The sequence below is a fragment of the Panthera pardus genome, unplaced genomic scaffold (genome assembly GCF_024362965.1).
Source record: "Panthera pardus isolate Hobbes unplaced genomic scaffold, ASM2436296v1 HiC_scaffold_24, whole genome shotgun sequence".
NCBI classification, from domain to species: domain Eukaryota; kingdom Metazoa; phylum Chordata; class Mammalia; order Carnivora; family Felidae; genus Panthera; species Panthera pardus.
The window spans coordinates 7,350,273-7,369,116 of record NW_026526810.1 but is presented as its reverse complement, the minus strand read 5'-3'; positions in this window follow the sequence as shown (position 1 = coordinate 7,369,116).

Below are 18,844 nucleotides of genomic sequence, written 5' to 3'. Positions count from 1 at the left end.
CATGCTCACCTGTTGTGCCACCTGCCTGCCTGGACCACAGTCTCCTGGATGCTCCCATCGAGCCTGGCTGTGCTCCCACACTACCTGCCTGTGCTCCTTTGCATCAGCCGTGGTTGGGTTCTCTCGGCTTTCTGCCTGGCCCCGGTCAAGGCTACCATACGCTTCACTTCTTCATTTCTGGCCCTCATCCCTTGCTCCCGGATGTAAGTAACATTTGAGTGGAATGCTTTTCTACTCCACTGTGGGCACAGCTGAACGGCTTTTGCTTCAATGAAACGAAATGGAGCCTGACTTCGTCTGGAAACGTGTGGAATCAGCAGAGAGTGGTAAACACAACTCTCGGGAAGTAGAACACCACTGTGTACAATTTCGTGTTTTTCAACTCCCGGGGGGCCTGTGGGCACGATTGGAAAGAACCATGTTTTCAGACCTGCCCCTAACAAAATGGATCTGTATTCGCTGTGGGTGAGGCTTCCAGTGGGAAAATTGAAGCTCCCTTTCCTTCTTCTCTTTTTTTTTTTTTTTTTTCCTTGTTTTGGTCAAATAGAGAAGCTCTTGGCCGACCCAAGCTTCTGTTTTCTGACTCCCATGCCATGACGGGAGGTGTTAGGTGTTATTTCCCACAGGATAACCTCAGCACTTTCTGTGGGGGATCAGACAGTTTCTATGGGGATTGGTGGCATTAGATGACAGGTCAGCAGACACAATTGCAGGGAAAGGGGAAGCACATGCATTCCATCCACGTGTCTTTCCTCGGAACGTATTGTTCAGCTTGTAGTTGCAAACAATAGAATCCACCTTAGCTAGTTGAGAGAGAAAAGAGACTTAATAAAGGAAATTAGTTAGCTCACAGAATCATCGTCAGGGGGGTGCTGCAGAAATAGATTTGAGGCTGTGTCCAGAAACGTATCCCACATCAAGCCACAAAACTGCGGCATGGGCAGACAATTGTTACTGCTCCTTCCTGAGCTTCTAGAAGACTCTCGGAACTTCTGCAACACTGCTGTGGTCAGCACGGCTGGAGGTCAAACCTGGGAACGCCACATCGCAACCCAAAGCTGGAGGCTTATGTTGCCACACATACCAAGAAAATGGAAGCTCCACCAGGAGTCTGAACCAAATGCTCATAGGAGTATGTCACACGCCCGGGGCACCTTGGGAGATGCAAGGGAGGCTGGGAATTCGAGGGCTGATTTCTACACCGGGGTTGGGGGAGTCACAGTACAGATTCCCTGGCTTTGCTTTCCAGCGTGCACATTTATTTAGCAGGAAGATGTTTTCCCACTTCTAGACGTGAACTTGCAATCTAGCCAAGTGGTTCAATACATGGGCTTCAGAATCAGTCAGATGTGGATTCAAATCCCGGCCCTGCCTGTTGCTGTCTGAGTGACTGCAAGAAGTCACTTCCCTCGCTTTCCTTTTCTTCTGTGCCTTGGCTATCTTATATGTAAAATACACTTAACACTGTGGATCTCTGAGGTACGTGACAAGAACTTAAACGAACGTACACGTAAAACCCTTAGTATAGTTTTATATAATGGAGTGAACATTCAATATCTGGTGGTTATGAGAACCCAGTTACTCGCAAGAAGGCTGCAAGTATAACGGTTTAAATGGGTGGCCCAGTCAGTTGGGCGTCCGACTCTTGGTTGCGGCTCAGGTCAGGATCTCGCGTTCCGTGAGTTCCGTCCCGCGTCAGGCCCCGCGCTGACCGCGCAGAGCCTGCTTGAGATTCTCTGTCTCCCTCTCTTTGGACCCCTCCCCGACTTGCCCTCTCTGTCTCTCTTGAAATGAATAAACTTTAAAAAAAGGGAAAAAAAACCCCACTTACTACCAAAAATCATTAATATTTATAGTAATAATAATAATGTAATCCTGCTAGTAACAAACCAGCCTCTACCCAAGCCGCCAAAGTTTGCCTTACCATTTCTTATAAGATCTTTCAGTTCATATAAGGGATTGTACGGCCATAGCTGAACAATGGGAAAATTTGAGGTCAGATGCTCCAACTGTTTCCAAAATAAACAGCCCCAGGAAGCTTGCCCCCCTCTGCATTAAAGCTCGGGCTGGAGAGGGGAGGGGGGATATGTTGGAGGCTCGGTTACTTGGGGTTTTCTGCAGGAGCTGTGGGAACAGACCAGTACATGGCTAAGCGTTTTAGCTGCACTGGTTTTGCGTTTGACAGCGATGGCTGTGTCGTATGTAGGCGCTGAATCAAACGACTGAGGGCCACATGTCTCCCTCGCAGGCACACTGCTTCCATTTTTCCCTCCAGCCTCCTGAGTGAAAGCCGGTCATACAAAAAGCATGCAGAGTGGGAGTTGAGATCGGCCGGTGCCAGAATTACCCAGGATTTCCAGATTTGCAGAGTCGCCGAGGGGAACTTAGCTAGCTGGAGCGGAAAGGGCAAAAAAAAAAAAAAAAAAAAAAAAAAAGGCTCCACGTTCAGGAGTCAATAGTCAGATCAGCTGGGGAAGGCCCGCTTGGCCACAGAGCCACATTTCTTGGTCATCAAGCCATGTCTCTTTCCCATGGCGGGGGCGGGGGTGGGGGGGGACGGTGCTCATGGGGGGGGGAGGAGGCTGGACGGAAAATAGACAAGTGTATTGAAATCTCCTGTCCATTTACATCATCAAAGGCCAAACTTTCGTTTTCTTTTCTTTTCTTTTTTCTTTTCTTTTTTTTCTTTCTTTTTCACCGCTTTCACTGGTGCAACTTTGCAAAACCGTATTTAGATGCCACCCGGCTCCCCCTCTTTGCTGATACCCAGATGTTTCCACTTGCCTCTGAGGCTCGGCAGGCAGCATCCAGATGTTGTGAGGGGGCAGAGGAAGTGCTTTCATTTGTGGCGGATTCGAGGAGTGAAGATGCGTTGACTCATGTAATATGAATCTTCCCACACCCGGAATTTGGAGCCGAGCTGCTTGCTCGCTTTCCCGCTCATGTGTGGGGTCGTGTAACTGGAGTGGGGGCCGTGGCGGGGCCATGGGGCTGGGGTTTGGTGGAGAGGATTCCGCAATATCTACCGCAGGTTTGGATTAGCCCTAGGCAACTCCTTCTGTTCTTTGAAGGATCGTTTAGTTGGCAAGGAAGAAACCTCGGGCCAAGTCACCACCACCGATTTCCACCCCGCCCTGGCTCTCCAAAGACCTGCTCTGGACTCACAAGCGCCCTTGTACTAGAAACCCTCCCACTTGTCATCCCTCTGGAACCACAACTCTTTCTGAAGCAAGTCTTTTCAGTAGCTTCCCAAGCTTTCCTTCTGCTCATCTGTGATTCAGTTTTATTTCAGCTTCCTGCCTCTCCCCCACCCTCCCGCCTCGTTCACTCTGTTCCAGCCACGCTGTTCCCTTACTCAGATATTCTTCCCACACTCCTGCCCGGATGAGCAGACGGGGTGGATGGGTCTTTGCCTCTATTGTTCCGCTTGTCTAAAATGTTCTTCCCCGGATGTCCCCATGGCGCTGACGCGTTTCATTCGGGTCTCTGCCCGAGGGTTACCTTCTAGGAGAAACCTTCCATTTCCACGCGAGGTGAGATATCAGTGCCCTCCGCCAGATCCTGATTTACTTTTCTCCTCCTCACCATTTCATATTACCGGCTGACATAATAAATAATCATGTGCTTCATCGATCCTGTCTGTCCTTCCCTACTAGAATCTAAACTCCGTGAGGGCAAGACTTGTGTCTGTTCTGTTTCTTGTTGTCCGTCTATGGCCCGGAACACTACCTCACACAAGGTGGGCCAGGCTTATGTTTTGCTGCAGTTCATGAAAGATTTGCTCAGACTCCACGGACATCAGCGGGGCTACTGAACTCTTTCACTCACAGAGGCGATTTTCCTGAAGAATTAGGTGAGGAATGGAACGAGGAGGCTATTTCCCAAGGTTTTCAGAGCAAACATTCAATGGTTAGGAGGGCATTAAGGACTTGGCCTTTTTGCGGTTTCCTTGGAAAGAAGAACCACCTCATGAAAGAGAAAAATGGAGAACAGATCATGGGGATGTAATGTACAACACGGTGACTATAGTTAATATTGCTGTATTACATATTTGAAAGATGCGAAGACAGTCGATCTTTTAGAAGTCGTCATCACGAGGGGCGCCTGGGTGGTTCTGTCGGTTGCGCGTCTGACTTCGGCTCAGGTCATGATCTCACGGTTCGTGGGTTCGAGCCCCGCCTCGGGCTCTGTGTTGACAGCTCAGAGCCTGGAACCTGCTTCGGATTCTGTGTCTCCCTCTCTCTCTGCTCCTCCCCTGCTCACATTCTCTCTGTCTGTCTGTCTCTCTCCCTCTCTCTCAATAGTAAGTGAACATTAAAAAAAGGTTTAAAAAAAGTTCTCATCATGAGAAAAAACAGTTGTAATTTTGTGTAGTGATGGATGTTAACTGGACATATTGTGGTAATCATTTTGAAAGAAAAATCATCATGTCGTACTCCTGAAACTAATACAATGTTATATGTCAATTATATCTCAAAAAATTGAATTATAGGTACACTACATCTCTGTTGTCTGACGTGATACTTTAATGTACCTTTTTAAGAGCTGAGCATACAAGGAAGCATAAGAACATTACTGTCCCTACCCCACCTCCATTCATGTGCCCTTCCAGGCCCAAGATGGCATCAGACACATGGCCTCTACCCTGAAAAGTTCTCATTAAAGTGTTATTTTTTAACCCTGTGAATGTAAACTGATCTTTCTCTGATAGTCAATTTTAAATACGTGACAAACTTCAATGCCTTTTTTAGTCGTCATCCTTTATTGGTCACGCTCCGTTGGAACCTTCTGCACTTTGCACTTCATGACCGTACCCTGAGGTCACTTCCAGGCTGATTTCTCGTCGCTCTGCTTTGCGGCGAAGTCATCGAAACCTCAACGTTCCTGGTCAGTATTTGCAAACCGAGTGAATGATTATTTGGGCCTCCATTTTATAGCCCAGGAGTGTGAACGTGCCAACTTCCAGCCCTCGATTTAGCGATAGCAATGCACCACTTAATTACTCTGCAGACTTTCTTGCAAGTTGCTGGGACATGTTGTCGAAGAGCGTGGTTGTTTTGTGCGGGACAAGATAAGAAGGTCTTAGGGCGAAGGTATCTCCTAAAACGGATCACTTATTTTCCGCTTTGAAATTCTCTTTGTCAAAATGGTTTTCTTCTCAACAAGTGTGGAGAAAACAAGAGCAAGGATCTGGTCAAAAAAAATGTGTGCAGTGCCCTAAAGGAATTCAAGGAAAGCAAGTATTAACTATGGATAAACTTACTCACTACACCACAAGTGTTGACCTAAATTCTCTCTGATTACATTAAGGCCAAAGGAGGGCATCTCGGACCCACAACAGGCTTTGCACTCTGACACAGAAATACAGCGACTCGACACCTTATGTTGGAGAATTCCCATTTGACAATTGCCCTTCAAGAACGGAGAAAATTCGAGCAAGTCACTGTCCTTGGTTGAATGGTGCCCAGAGAAAAGAAAAAAAAAAATCGAATCTGGTTTTCATTTCAGCAGTTTTAATTCCCCAAGTTGAACAGAGAAAATAAAGATGTGTCATTGGGAGTCCAAGGCCACCCACAATGTTCTACTGAGTATTATCTACATCTGCTCAGATTTCTTGTATTCTGGCATCTCAATTGTTCAATGTTCACCTCTTTTGATATTTGGACCTTGACGAAATAAATGGAGATACTTTTTAGGCGGTTCAAATAGGACCGATAATGCACAGTCGCTTACTCACAAGTTTTTAAGACATCTTTATTTTTTTGCTGTTAATAATTATACTAGAACTTAAAACCTGCGGCCTTGTCCACCAAATGGTCTTGAACGATGCTGCCCTTTGCTTCATTGTACTTTTCTGTAAATCAGTTGCCAAAAAAAAAAAAAAAAAAAAAAAAATCTCTTGATGGAATTTCAAAGATCTCTTTTGTAGAAACGCTGGGGTCTTGTAATTGCTTGAGTACAACTATCCAGTCTGAGAGGATGACCTTTCACCTCCTACCCAAAAAGAGCACTCTGGAGAGAGAGGTGCTATAATCTGGGTTTAAGGCTTCTTACCAACAAGTCGAGAGCTGTTTCTTGGGCCACACACACACACAGTGGCCAGAAAGCCCGGTTCCAGCATTGACTCTAACCCTTGCCCACGTCGCCCTTGAGTAAAATCTACTCCTTACGATGAAGAAAGGATCTTATCCCACACGCTCCCCAACCCCTTGCCAGGTGGAGATGCAAACACTTGGAGCCTCATAATCAGCTGTAGGACTGTCCAGAGGGAGAAAGGACAGAAGAGATAAGAACCTGCAAGTTCAAGTGTGGTTCTAGCGCGGGAGCACGGTCACCCAATAATTCCTTTGCGGCACCCGGAGAAAGGCTGAATCCTGAATCCTGACTCAGCGCACCAAGTGGAATGCTTCTTAGGGGACCAGCAGACACAGAGAACTCCACCTCCTCCACTCCACCTTTCAAAGCCATGAATGGCGTGTACCTTAAAATGCTGGGTTCATGTTGGAAGACGTGTCCCCAAACCTAAATGAAAAGGTAGAGCCCTGTTTTGTGGGAATGAATAACGGAGACATGGCAATTTGTGCTATAAAGTGAGACGACTTCTTACACTTCCTTTTCCCAGGACAGCCAACGGAGACTAGTTCTGGTACTTGGACTAATGCTTTCTCTCTGTAAAAACTTACAAATAACCCTAAGAATCCCCTGCACTTTTGTTTGTTTGAGGCGCTAGCTTTTAGTTTTCCACGCAAATTAACATTCTTCGTGTGCATTCTGTAAATTCTAGCCAGCAAAAACTCTTCTTTAGCATTTGGCTCAAAGCTTTGTTGGCATTTCCGTGTGGGCAACAGAGACATTTCAGTTCTGCTTTTCCTCAGAGCTGCAGGGTCCGGGTTATACGAGTAAACTTGGCCTTCTCTGCTTTAATGACAGTATTTCCAGTGAGGTGGAAGTCAATGACTCTAGGGTCCGTATCTATGCCAGAGGCCATATTTTGATCTATTTGACATATTGGGCTTCCATAAAGGTTTTCTTTTTCTTTCTTCAAATTGTGGTAATACACGTAGAACACGAACTTTACCATTAGTGACATTTGCTGCCATTGGTGACAGTATAGCTAATCATCACTAAGGAGGACATTTTAATCAGCCCCAAAGGAACCCCCTTTCCCATGAAGCAGTTACTTCCTGTCTCCTGTCAGCCCCCAAGCCCTGCCAACCACTCGTCTGCTTTCTATCTCCAGGTTTGTTTTTGTTTTTGACTCGATTACAAGAAAATTTTTTTTTAAGTTTATTTCTTTATTTTTTGAGAGAGAGAGAGACAGAGAGAGTGATTGGGGTAGGGGCAGAGACAAGAGAGGGAGACAGAGAATCCCAAGCAGGCTCCGCACCGACAGCGTGGAGCCCGAGGCGGGGCTTGAACCCACGAACCATGAGATCATGACCGGAGCCGTAACCAAGAATCGGACGCTTAACCGAGTAAGCCACGGAGGTGCCCCGTCGACTTGAGTTTTGTATTTCATATAAATGAAATTATACCGTATGTAATCTTTTGTGCCTGGCATGTTTCACATAACGTGATGTTTTTAATGCTCATTCGGGTTGAAGTATGTACCCAAACTCCATTCTTTTCTATGGCCGAATAGTACCCCATTATAGGGATATGCCTCATTTTGTTTATCTGTTCATCCGTTGATGGACATTTGGGATATTTCCGCCTTTGGGCTACTATGAACTGTGCTGCTCTGAACATTTGTATACACAGTTTTGTTTGAACATCTGTTTTCAATTCCTTCAGATATATATCTAGGGGTGGGGTTGCTAAGTCATATGGCAATTCTCTGTTTAACTAACTGAAGAATCACCAAACTGTTTTTCGTGGTGGCTACTCCCCTTTCACGTTCCTGCCAGCGATGTACGAAGCTTCCAATTTCTTCACATCCTGTCAACACTTGTTATTGTCTGTCTTCTTGATGGCCACCCTAGTTTGTGTGAAACAGTATCTCATTGTGGTTCTGAATTACATGCCTCTAATGGTTAATGATATTGAGCATCTTTTCATACGCTTCTTGGCCATCCGTATGTCTATCTAAAAGCCTTCTTTTTGAGAACGTGCCTTGTGGTTTCAGAAGGAGACGTCGTAAGTTGCACGGAAATGTGCTGAGTTTGCTAGCTCGGCCTGGTCCCTTTGAGAGGCTGTCCTTGGCCCTGAAACAAATAGTTGTGCCTGTTGTGCCAAAGTCAACCAACCAAAGGTACCTGTTGGTGCCTTGCCGAATCTCTTGACGTCGGTACCTAAAATTTGTGTTTCCTCCTCTTCCTTCTGTCCCATCCTTTAGCACCTCTTCCATCACAACCTTGATCTGTTGCTTGGCTCCTTATATTTATCTTGACGTAGAAGTTAACAGGACATGCTCTAGAGTCCAACTGTGCGAGTTAAAATCTCATCAACTCCACTTACAGGCCAGGGGACCTGGAGGGAATTTCTTCCCTGTGTCTCAGTTTTCTCTACTTCAGAGCATCTGTGCACCATAGTACGTGCCTCATAGATTTGTTGTCTCAAAGAAGTGATGTCTAGAAACTACTTTGTCTAGGGCTTAATGGTTCAGTAAGAAGTACTAAAAACATCAATTTAAACAACTAGAAGTTTAAAACCATCACACCTCTTTCTTTGCATTCCCATCTCCTTGGACGGACAACCTGGTGATCCCTCCTAGGTCCCCTGATGAGGCCTGGATAATATGACATTCTAGTGTCTTCAAGACACTAGGGTTAGGACCTTAAAAGCGCTGGGACTGAACGCACGATCTGGAAAATCATGTGACTTGGCCACTTGGCTTAGAATGTGTTACGCTGCGCGGGGTGCCTGGCCGGCTCGGTGGGTGGAGCATCCGACGCTCCATTCCAGCTCAGGTGTGATCCTGCAGTTCATGGGATCGAGTCCCTTGTCTGACTCTGTGCTGACGGTGCAGAGCCTGCTGGAGATTCTCTCTCCCCCTCTCTTTCTGCCCCTCCCCTGTGTGCGCGCACACACGCGCTCGCTCTCAAAAGAAATAAAGAAGCATGAAAACGAAACAAGACAGTTCATTTCTGGGGATATAATAGATTTATTTCTCAGCAGGATACTTAATAACATCATCTACGTTTTTATGGAGTGTCCAGCCTGTCCCGGACCACGTGCTACCAGGTGCTTGCATATATTGAGAATCCTAATAACAGTCCTGAAAACCGATGTTGTAGTTGTTCTGCCTTATCCACGGGGGCCACATTCCAAGACTGATGCTTGATTCCAGCTGATACCTGCAAAGGTGAATAGTACTGAACCCTCTAGGCGCTATATTTTTTTTCCTATACATACATACCCATGAGAAAGTTTGATTTATAAATTAGGCACAGTGGGAGGTTAAGAACGGGGGGCGCCTGGGTGGCTGAGTCGGTTAAGCGTGTGACTTCGGCTCAGGTCGTGATCTCATCTCTTGGGAGTTCGGGCCCCGCGCCTGGCTCTGTGCTGAGAGCTCACAGCCTGGAGCCTGCTTCAGATGCCGTGTTTCCCTCTCTCTCTGCCCCTCCCCCGCTTGCGCTCTGTCTCTGTCTCTCTTTCTCTCTCTCAAGACTAAATAAACATTAAAAAATAATTAAAACAAGAGATTAACAACAACTAATAGTAAAATAGATCCATTAAGAAAATACTGCAGTAAGAGTTACGTGATGTGGTCTCTCTCTCCCTCTCTCTCTCTCTCAAAATATCCTATTGTACTGTATTCATTCTTCTTGTGATGATGTGAGATGATAAAATTCCCATATGCTGACACTGTGGGAAGGAATGACAGAGGCATTATGACATAGCGTTAGGCTCCTCCTGACCTTCTGATCATACGTCAGAGGGAGGATCATCTGCTTCTGGATGGCTGGTGACCGTGGGCAAGTGACACTGCCGATAAGGAATGACCACCCTGTCATCTCGTTTTTACAACTGAGGCTAAACTAAGGTTCAGAAAGGTTAAGTAACAGACCCAACGAACGTCTCAAGACAGGTTCCTAAGCAGCAAGGGTAGAATTTAACACCAGGTCCACCTGACCCCAAGGTTTTTGCTCCTTCCTCATCACAACTGCTGACATTAGAGTGGATTGCTAATTTAGGCCACTACCTGGAAGGTCTGATGTTTAAGCAGAAAGCTCTGAGAGCGCCCCGACCAACAAACACGGACAATGTGGCTGCAGGTGCTGGGGACCAATGAACACTGACAATATGGCACCCTTTACTGTTTGGAGCAACTTCATTCCCCTTCCCATCCTTCCCATTCTCTTTTCCAGCCATCCTTGCCTCCTCTTCTTCCTACCAGAGGGTAGATGATGAAGCAAAATAATGAAAATAAGAAGCAAGTTCTGCTGCACACGCGGAGGTAGAGATTGGGCGTGTGTCGTCGGCGGAAAGGATTTGGAAACGATTTTCCCAAGAATGAAGAGCCTTGACCCGAATGAACAGAACTTGTAGAATTGGGATTTTGCGTACATTTATAGCCGGTTCTTGAAAAACTATAATATCAGGCAAAGGTCCTGACAATTGGTTAATGAAAAGAAGAATCTGTTGCATGGGATGCGGAATTCACATTTGCAGTGCTTAATGTAAAGCCAATCGTAATTTGAAATTCAGATAAATTCAGCCTTAAGTCATTCAGATAATTAGATAAACAGAATTTATAGCTCAACAGGTCAACTTAGCATGTTTTTATATAACGGTTTCTATAAAAATAAAGATATTTACCGTTCACTTTCTCTCCATTATGGCTCTGGGGTGGCCAAATAAAATTTCATCTCCGGTGTCTGCTACAACTTGTTGAATAACTACAAACAGTGTCACCCTCAGACCTTTGTGGGTGGCAGTTGAGACAACAGTGGCAGTCACCTGAGCCCGAACTCCGAGCTGAACCCTCCCCCACTTGGCGCCAGAATGCATCTGCCTTACTGGCTTCCTTTTGACTTCTCTCTTTGTTCCTCTGCCTATTTACTACCATTGTTATGTTATCTAGGTGTATGGTAGCTATAATTCCTGTGAACTCTTCTTGAACTTTCAATCGAGTAAAATCCAAAATATAATCAGCCACCGCGATAAGATTTGGACAGGGTACTGGAGCTCTGGATGTCCCTGGGGTGTCAGGTTTTCCATGGTAGTTAAAAAACCTAGATTTTAATCCTATCCAGAAAGAACAATGGAGTTGAGTCACCTCATTTCTTGAATTCCTTAGGCAATGGTATACTCACGGAAATGAGCAGATATCGGAGAATTGTGTGTGTTCCAGCAGCATCTATTGGTAGCTGCTGCTATTTAAGATGGCCGATTGGGCCCAGGTTTAGAGAAACAATTGAGATGATTCTCAAATTTATGCAATGTTAACATACGGTGAAAGGTAACAGAAATACAATGTTCTCTGAACTACACAAACTAATACAATATTTTTGAACTAAACAAAATAATTAAAAATTTGATAAATCAGGGGCACCTGGATGGTTCAGTCAGTTAAAGTGTCCAACTTTGGCTCAGGTCATGACCTCACAGTTAGTGAGTTCAAGCCCCGCGTCGGGCTCTGTGCTGAAACCAACTGAGCCACCCGGGAACCCCACAGCTAAGATAATTTTGATTACAGATGGAAATTTAAACAGAAGGTTGATAAAGAAATTTCCAATATCGTTCCCCATTTCTTGTAAACATAGGGTTACGCTCTCAAGTCTATGCAAATATCTGTCTACCCAACGTACATCACTTATCTACTTTGGGACCAGAGTGATGTGGGTGGATCTGGCAAGCGCTGGGGAAAATTCTCAGAGAATCACAAGGCAACACCAGATCACTCTTCTTTGTGTCTGTCTCTCTCTCCCTTTTTTTTTTTTTTTCGTAGTGACACAAGTTTTAAGTCGTTCCTGTAGCAGCTCCTGAATTCACCTGCTAAAGGTAGCGGCGTGTTTTGAGAAAAAAGCACCTGTTAGCAACAATTGAACGCTCGTAGGAGAAACAATGCCCATTACCCCAGCGGGGATGTCATTTTCTCAAGGTGTGAAAGCCCTGTTTGATTTTGGGTCACCAAATCTTCCGAGAACATGCGCAAAGTTAGGATGTACTGCTTGTAGAGAAAGAGGAAGCAAGAGAGTTTGGAAAAGAAGCCAACGCTGAGTCAGCCTAGTGGAATTGCTGTGTTTACCACCTACGGGGAATGAGTTTCTGTTTCCGAACCCCGCAGGACTTGGTGTGTTGCAGAGTTGAGAAGATTGGAGTCCAGAGAGCGGGTTAATTTCTTCGGGTCATATCCATATCCCGGCATCCCTCATTGCCAGTTACAGTGGCGTGGGTGCCGTAAATGCCCGTGCAATTAAGTACATGAGCAAAACGAAGGAGGGAGGGAACAAATAAAATACTCACATTTTGAAAAAGTCACTTAGATGGGGTGGCTGGGTGGCTGGGTCAGTGTAGCCTCTGACTTCGGCTCAGGTCAGGATCTCGTGGTTTGTGAGTTCGAGCCCCACATCGGGCTCTGTGTTGGCAGTTCAGAGCCTGGAGCCTGTTTTGTGGATTCTGTCTCCCTCTCTTTCTGCCCCTCCCCCGCTCGTACTATGTCTCTCTCTGTCTCTCTCTCTGTCTCTGTCTCTCTCTCTCTCTTTTTTCTTTTGATTTTTTAAAACGTTTATTTATTATCGAGAGACAGAGAGACACAGAGCGTGAGCAGGGGAGGGGTAGAGACAGGGGGAGACACAGAATCCGAAGCAGGCTCCAGGCTCAAAGCTGTCAGCACGGAGCCCGATGCGGGGGCTCGAACTCAGACTGCGAGATGGTGACCTGAGCCGAAGTTGGTCGCCTAACCAACGGAGCCACCCAGGTGCCCCTATCTCTCTGTCTCTCTCTCAAAAATAAATAAAACATTAAAAACTAAGTAAAAAATAAAAACCGAGTTAGAATTCAACGCTTTGTAACATTTGTCTAGCAACCTTACATATGGCATAGCAGAAAGATAAGGGACCCCGCCACTGAAAACAGAATACACATTCTTTTATCCCTTGAGGGAAATGGACTTGGGAGGCCACATACATTCTCTGCCCTGAAATGGACATATTTATTTCTTAGATGGCATTAAGTTAAACTTTTAAAAATATTACATTTGGCCCTGTAGGATTCAGTGTTTTCCTTATGCGTTCCCCCCCGCCCCCGCCCCCAAGATTAATATTTTCCCTGCCAGCCTTTGAATTCCAATGGGTGTTCTCGTGGCTCTGGAGCGCTCCTGTTTGCATCATTAGTCAGAAATCCCTTTTAAAATGGGTGAATTAATTTGGGAGAATTAGGTTAACGAGTTATAGCTGAAGTGCACTGGTTTACATTGTGGTTTGTGGTGAGTTTATGGAGGTTTTGCAAGAAAACTCCGAGTGCTGAAAGGAAACCCTTCTCAGACCGTAGTGCCTGTAGGTACTAAGCGCAGAATTTCCTTTTGTGGTCTGAGGTGACGTGGCTTTGGATAATAAATATCTGTACAAAGATTTCCTGAGGTTGACTGGAAGGCATCATTGACACTTTAAGTACTTGATTGCACAGCTTTCCACGATGGAATTTGAAGCCTTTTTAAACACACATATATATATTAAAGTAACATCCCTTCGTAATCACGTCCTCACAGACGGTAATTATCTAATCCCCTATTAGTTCGAATACTTGCCCTGTTTTTTGGTCTGCGGGCCAAGAAATCATGCATCATCCTTTCGTGCTTATCTTTTCAGTCTCTTGCATTGCCAACTTTTCCCTCCCTAGATGCTCTTTCTGACTCCTCCCCCTCCCTCCCCCGCTCCCCCCGCCCCCTCCTCCCACCCGCCACCCTGTTGGTCAAATTTAGCTTATCGGAGAATAAATTCCCTTTTGGTCACGGCCCCAGTAACTGATCGGGAGCGGTGAATTTTTTGTAATGAGGGAAAATATTCCCAGAGCTTAAGCCTTCCATCGCCGTTGACCTTTAAGACATATTGCAACACACACACACACACACACACACACACACACACACACACAAAGTTAATTCACTTTGCACATGCTGGAGAGCAACAGGTGGGGAACAACCACGGGGGGGGGGGGGGCGGGGAGGGGGGGGGAGCGCTGCTTGCATTCTTCCGTTTCCAAACTCCTGGCCCCTGGTATTCTGGGATTTACACGACCTCCCCCAGGTCCTGAGTGACAAGCTAATCGGTGTGCTGGGAAGCGCTGAACTATTGATTGCACGGTAACAGAACACCACCCCGTCAATGAAACGGCAATGAAATGCTTCAGCAACGAAGAAAGGGAGGCCATTGGACTGTGTGGGGCAACTGGAAGAAACTTGCTTGTAGGTAGTGCGGCAGAAATGAAAAGGCTCTCGGGAGCAGGGCCTTGAAAAGCCAGGTTATTAAAAAAAAAAAAAAAGCCACAAAGCTGGAGTCTGGCTGAGTGGAGAAAAATAGTTATGGCTCAGCTAGGCGTATCTAAAAGGGGAAGGTGGGGGGGGGGGGTCGGTGGTACAGCTTTCAAAATTGCGTTAATCTCTCGAGTACTTAATTTCTTTTCTTTTATGGCAGTTTGTAGGATAGCAACAAGTATTCAAGCAGTTAATAATTTTAAACAGTTTAGCTTTCCTTAGGCAATATATCTTTAGCCTTAATTAAAATTTTATTTTAGTCGGAAAAAAATATTAAAATGGCATTAAGATCCAGCCTCTATGATGGGAAATATATGATGATATGAATATTTTATTATACAAAGCATTATTAAGCAGCTGCTGACATATTCTCTCTTGAGCTGCACTTCAGTTGTTTGGAATGCGGTCACTATTTCCCAATAATGCCCCATCAGTTTCCTTCTGAAATATGGGCAAGTGTCATATTATTAATGAGAAACGGAGGCCGAGTGCCCATGATTTTTTAATACATCGACAGGCAGATCTAGGTGTGGGAGCACTGGATAATTCATTGAGAAGCTTACACTTTTTTTAAATGTTTATTTATTTATTTTGAGAGAGAGAGAGAGAGAGAGAGAGAGAGAGAGAGAATGCCCAGGGGAAGGGCAGAGAGAGAGGGAGAGAGAGAGAATCCCAAGCAGGCTTTATGTTGTCAGCACGGAGCCTGATGTGGGGCTTGGTTCCACCAACTGTGAGATCATGACCTGAGCCAGAATCAAGTGTCAACCGGCTGAGCCACCCAGGAGCCCCAAAAGGTTAGGCTTTTGACAGAAATAGTATGGGTCTCATGCCAAGTATTCATCACAAGCCACCACACGAATTAATCTTGGGCGCCCTATTTATGTATTTTACACTAGAGAGAGAGAGAGAAAAAAAAGACACCTTACACAGCCACCCAAACCAAAGAAGAAATACAGAAGTCAGAACTGATTTGTGTCTAACCTTTGTAGCCTTTTACCTGAAGTTGTGCGTGCGTGTGTGTGTGTGTGTGTGTGTGTGTGTGTGTCTGTCTGGGGGTATTTAAAGAGTTAAGCAGTTGGGTCTCATCAGCGTATGGGATTTTAATGATAAAACAAATCTCTGGAAATTACCTCCAATCTAAAACTACACCGAACATAACCATCAATTTCCAACGGTCTTTCCGTCTTTCATCTCTGCGCCTACCACCATGGCACTGAGGTGCTCCTTCAAACGAATTAGATTAACTTCAATTTCCATTGTGTGTTAGAAGGACCGTCTCCCTCCCTACTGAAGCCAATAATTGATGGGATGGTGACAGTTGAGGAAACCGTCCTCCTGCCAAGATAAGGAACGCCTGGATCGAGGGGCTTATTGAGGATTCAGTTTTGAAGCTGGCGTTGTTTACTGTGCTCGTGACTTTGAGGATGGAGTCCTTCAGTCCCTGCCATCTTGGTTCTGCAAAGAACTGTGCCTTCTACATACAGCTAGTGTATGCGTGTGTCAAGGGGGTGACAAGGCACCAGAAGAATCGGGGCAGATCGGAGGTGGGTGCGGGTTGCTGGGAGGGGCCCGCAGGGGAAGGAGCAGTGACCCTGGAGTGAGGGCGTGTGGGTTTCAAGTCCAATTCTGCCCCTAACCAGCTGTGCACCTTGAGAGATTTACTTACCCTCAAAGGAACCCAATTTTATGATCTATAAAATGGAGAGGGAGGATTTATTCAATTAATATTTATTGAACATCTACCATATAGCACGAACCCTGCTAGATTCTGAGGGCTCAAAAGTGAGCTCAGGGAGGTGGCACATGCCCTTCACAGGGCTTGGAGTCAACTGGGAGAGAAGGACATTAATCAAATGCCAATACGGATGCAGCAGAATTGCAACAGCGAGAAAGAAGTGGCCATCCGAGTGCGTAGGGGGGAATCTGAGCCTTCAGGGAGGGAGCCGGTCTTGAGGTGAGATGTGATAAAGTATTGCACAGGTAGAGCGAACAGAATGTGCAGGGGAGAAGTGAGGCAGGTGCGCAGGGTTGGAGGATGGACAGCAAGGGGGCAAGGGCAGCATAGTAGACACAGTGGTTGCAGAGGCAGGTGTGTGGCAAGAGGACAAGGTATGGTCAGATCCAAATTGGAAAAAAATTGGAGGAGACCAAGAGCGGAAACAGGTCAAGCAAGTAGGTCGTTACTACAGTTGACCAGTCAAGACTTGAGGGGCTCGCGCTAGATGGACAGAACGAAGGGATATTTAAGAGAGGCTGTGGGCAGCACTTGGTAATGAGTTAGGTTGAAAATCTAATGAGAACATGTCCTCAAGAATGGGCTTTCGGATGGAATGATCCACTGGATGGTGAGATCAGTGGTAGATTGACTGGGAACACTGGTCAAAGACAAGATTTGTAGGGAATGAAGGATCATGACTTGGTTCAGGACAGGAGAGTTTAAAGCGGGGGGGGGGGTTGACTCCTCAAAGAGGAAGATGAGATGATCCCTAAAATCTCTGTTACCTGTAGAATTCTAAGATGCTTTGAGATGGATCTGTTACGGAAGAGTACAGCCCGGGGCTCGTCTGGAAGGTGGCTTTTCTGACACCAAAGCCCCAAACTCAATTCGGCTGTCTGCTGGTTGAGTAACATTAATTTGTCTCAACTTCAGTTTCCTGTCACCAGTTTGGGCATTGCAGTGCCACCCCTTTCGAGGCTGAAATGAACCTTAGAGATACAAGAGGCACCATTTCTAGCTTCGTACCAGACGCAAGGAAGGGCTAGACTTCTTCTGATCCAAGTTTTGTGGTGATGAGATGTCGTCCGTATTGTCCTGTGTCAAAGCAAACCCCATATATTATTTCAGACTAAAGGCCTGGCGTATAAAAAAACCCCCACCAATAGATGATTATTTGTAGGTAACAGTAACGATTATTTTAAGGCCCAGCTGCCCTTCCTTTCACGCTATTCTGTGCTATGCGTCGTGCTCCGTGGGGTCAAGTTACCGCACAGGCTTTGCCCGGAGAAAAAAGCGATGACACTTTGTTTTTGGCGGTAGCACACAAGTGAGTTATGTTTTCCAAGGGGTTCTTAGGAGAGGTAGTTTCTGGCAGCTGGCTGTGGTGCCTTAACGCAGCTCTCCTAGACACGAACGCTTGTCCCCATGCATGGGACAGAATGTTAGTGATCTAGGAAGAAATTTGTTTCTGTCCGTGTGTGTGTGTGTGTGTGTGTGTGCGCCCGTGATCACTCAAAAGCTTGGCACTTATTATTACTAAAACATCACCCCGAGTCCACTCCACGCCGGTGAATAAAATCACTGTTTTAGTGACCTACTGAAATTTCTTGTGGCCCCGTCCGTCCTGGCCTGGAGGCTGAGAAGTGACTTACTGTAGAAGAACGATGAAGTCAAGATCAAGACCTCCCTTTAAAACTTCCCTTCGGGGGAAAAAAAAATGCGAGGGAGTTTTGAAAGGTTTGAGGATTCCTGGAAACTTATTTCCCTGCCACTACACGAAGCTGGGCTGATTATTTCAGCCCTTTGAAAAGCTTTTCGACTTTTTCCTTTCTAATGTAGAGAGTAAAAAAAAAAAAAAAAAAAAGGGTCTGGATTCTGTAAACTCACGTATTCCCCCCAAACATTCTGAATTGCCTACATTTCGCTTCTAATTTGTTATTACATCCAAATGCCACACGTGCTTTTGTTCATTTAAAAAGAAGCCCTATTGAAGAAGAGACTTCTAGTTTCTTCCAGGCACTTAAAAACTTACTAGCTATCTCTCCCCTTTCTTCTCCCCGGGTTTACTTACTTGTTAGCAAATTGGATTAGTTTCATCAGTTAAAGGAGCTAGAGTCGGGGGCACAAAGCTAACGATTGTTATAAATACTTGCTTAACATTGCAAAACGTGCAAGGTGTCCTGCAACAGAGTTTAAAAATTGGGAGGAATTAGTTTGGACGATACATGCAGACGTCTTGCTAACAGCACTTGAACTCTTGCCTTGGGTGGGCCACCTTTGGAAACGTTAGCCATTTAAAATGGTTGAAATTCCACGGGAATGCGGAGAATGGTGGCAATTTTGTGCAGTGAGGAATGCACTTTCAATGTGGCCACGACTTATTGAGCGCTCAAATGATCAACAGGCTGTTGGATCTACCAAGATGGCCCAATCCTGCCATCAGAGAGTTCTACATTCCGAAACCCCCCCCCACCCCCGCCCCGCTTTCCGGTGAGGTAACAATGTGCTCACGTGAATAATTGGCAGTTGAAGAAATGAACTTTGTGAGCCAATCACTTCCCCGTACTTTCCCGCCGACAGTTTTGAAGAGTCCGACGGATTTCTGGTTCCTACCTTTGCCTACCTGGGGAGTTGCTGATAAAGTTGTCACTATGATCAGCAATGGGGGATATGGGGAAATAAGGAAATGATCCTCCTGGAAATGATTC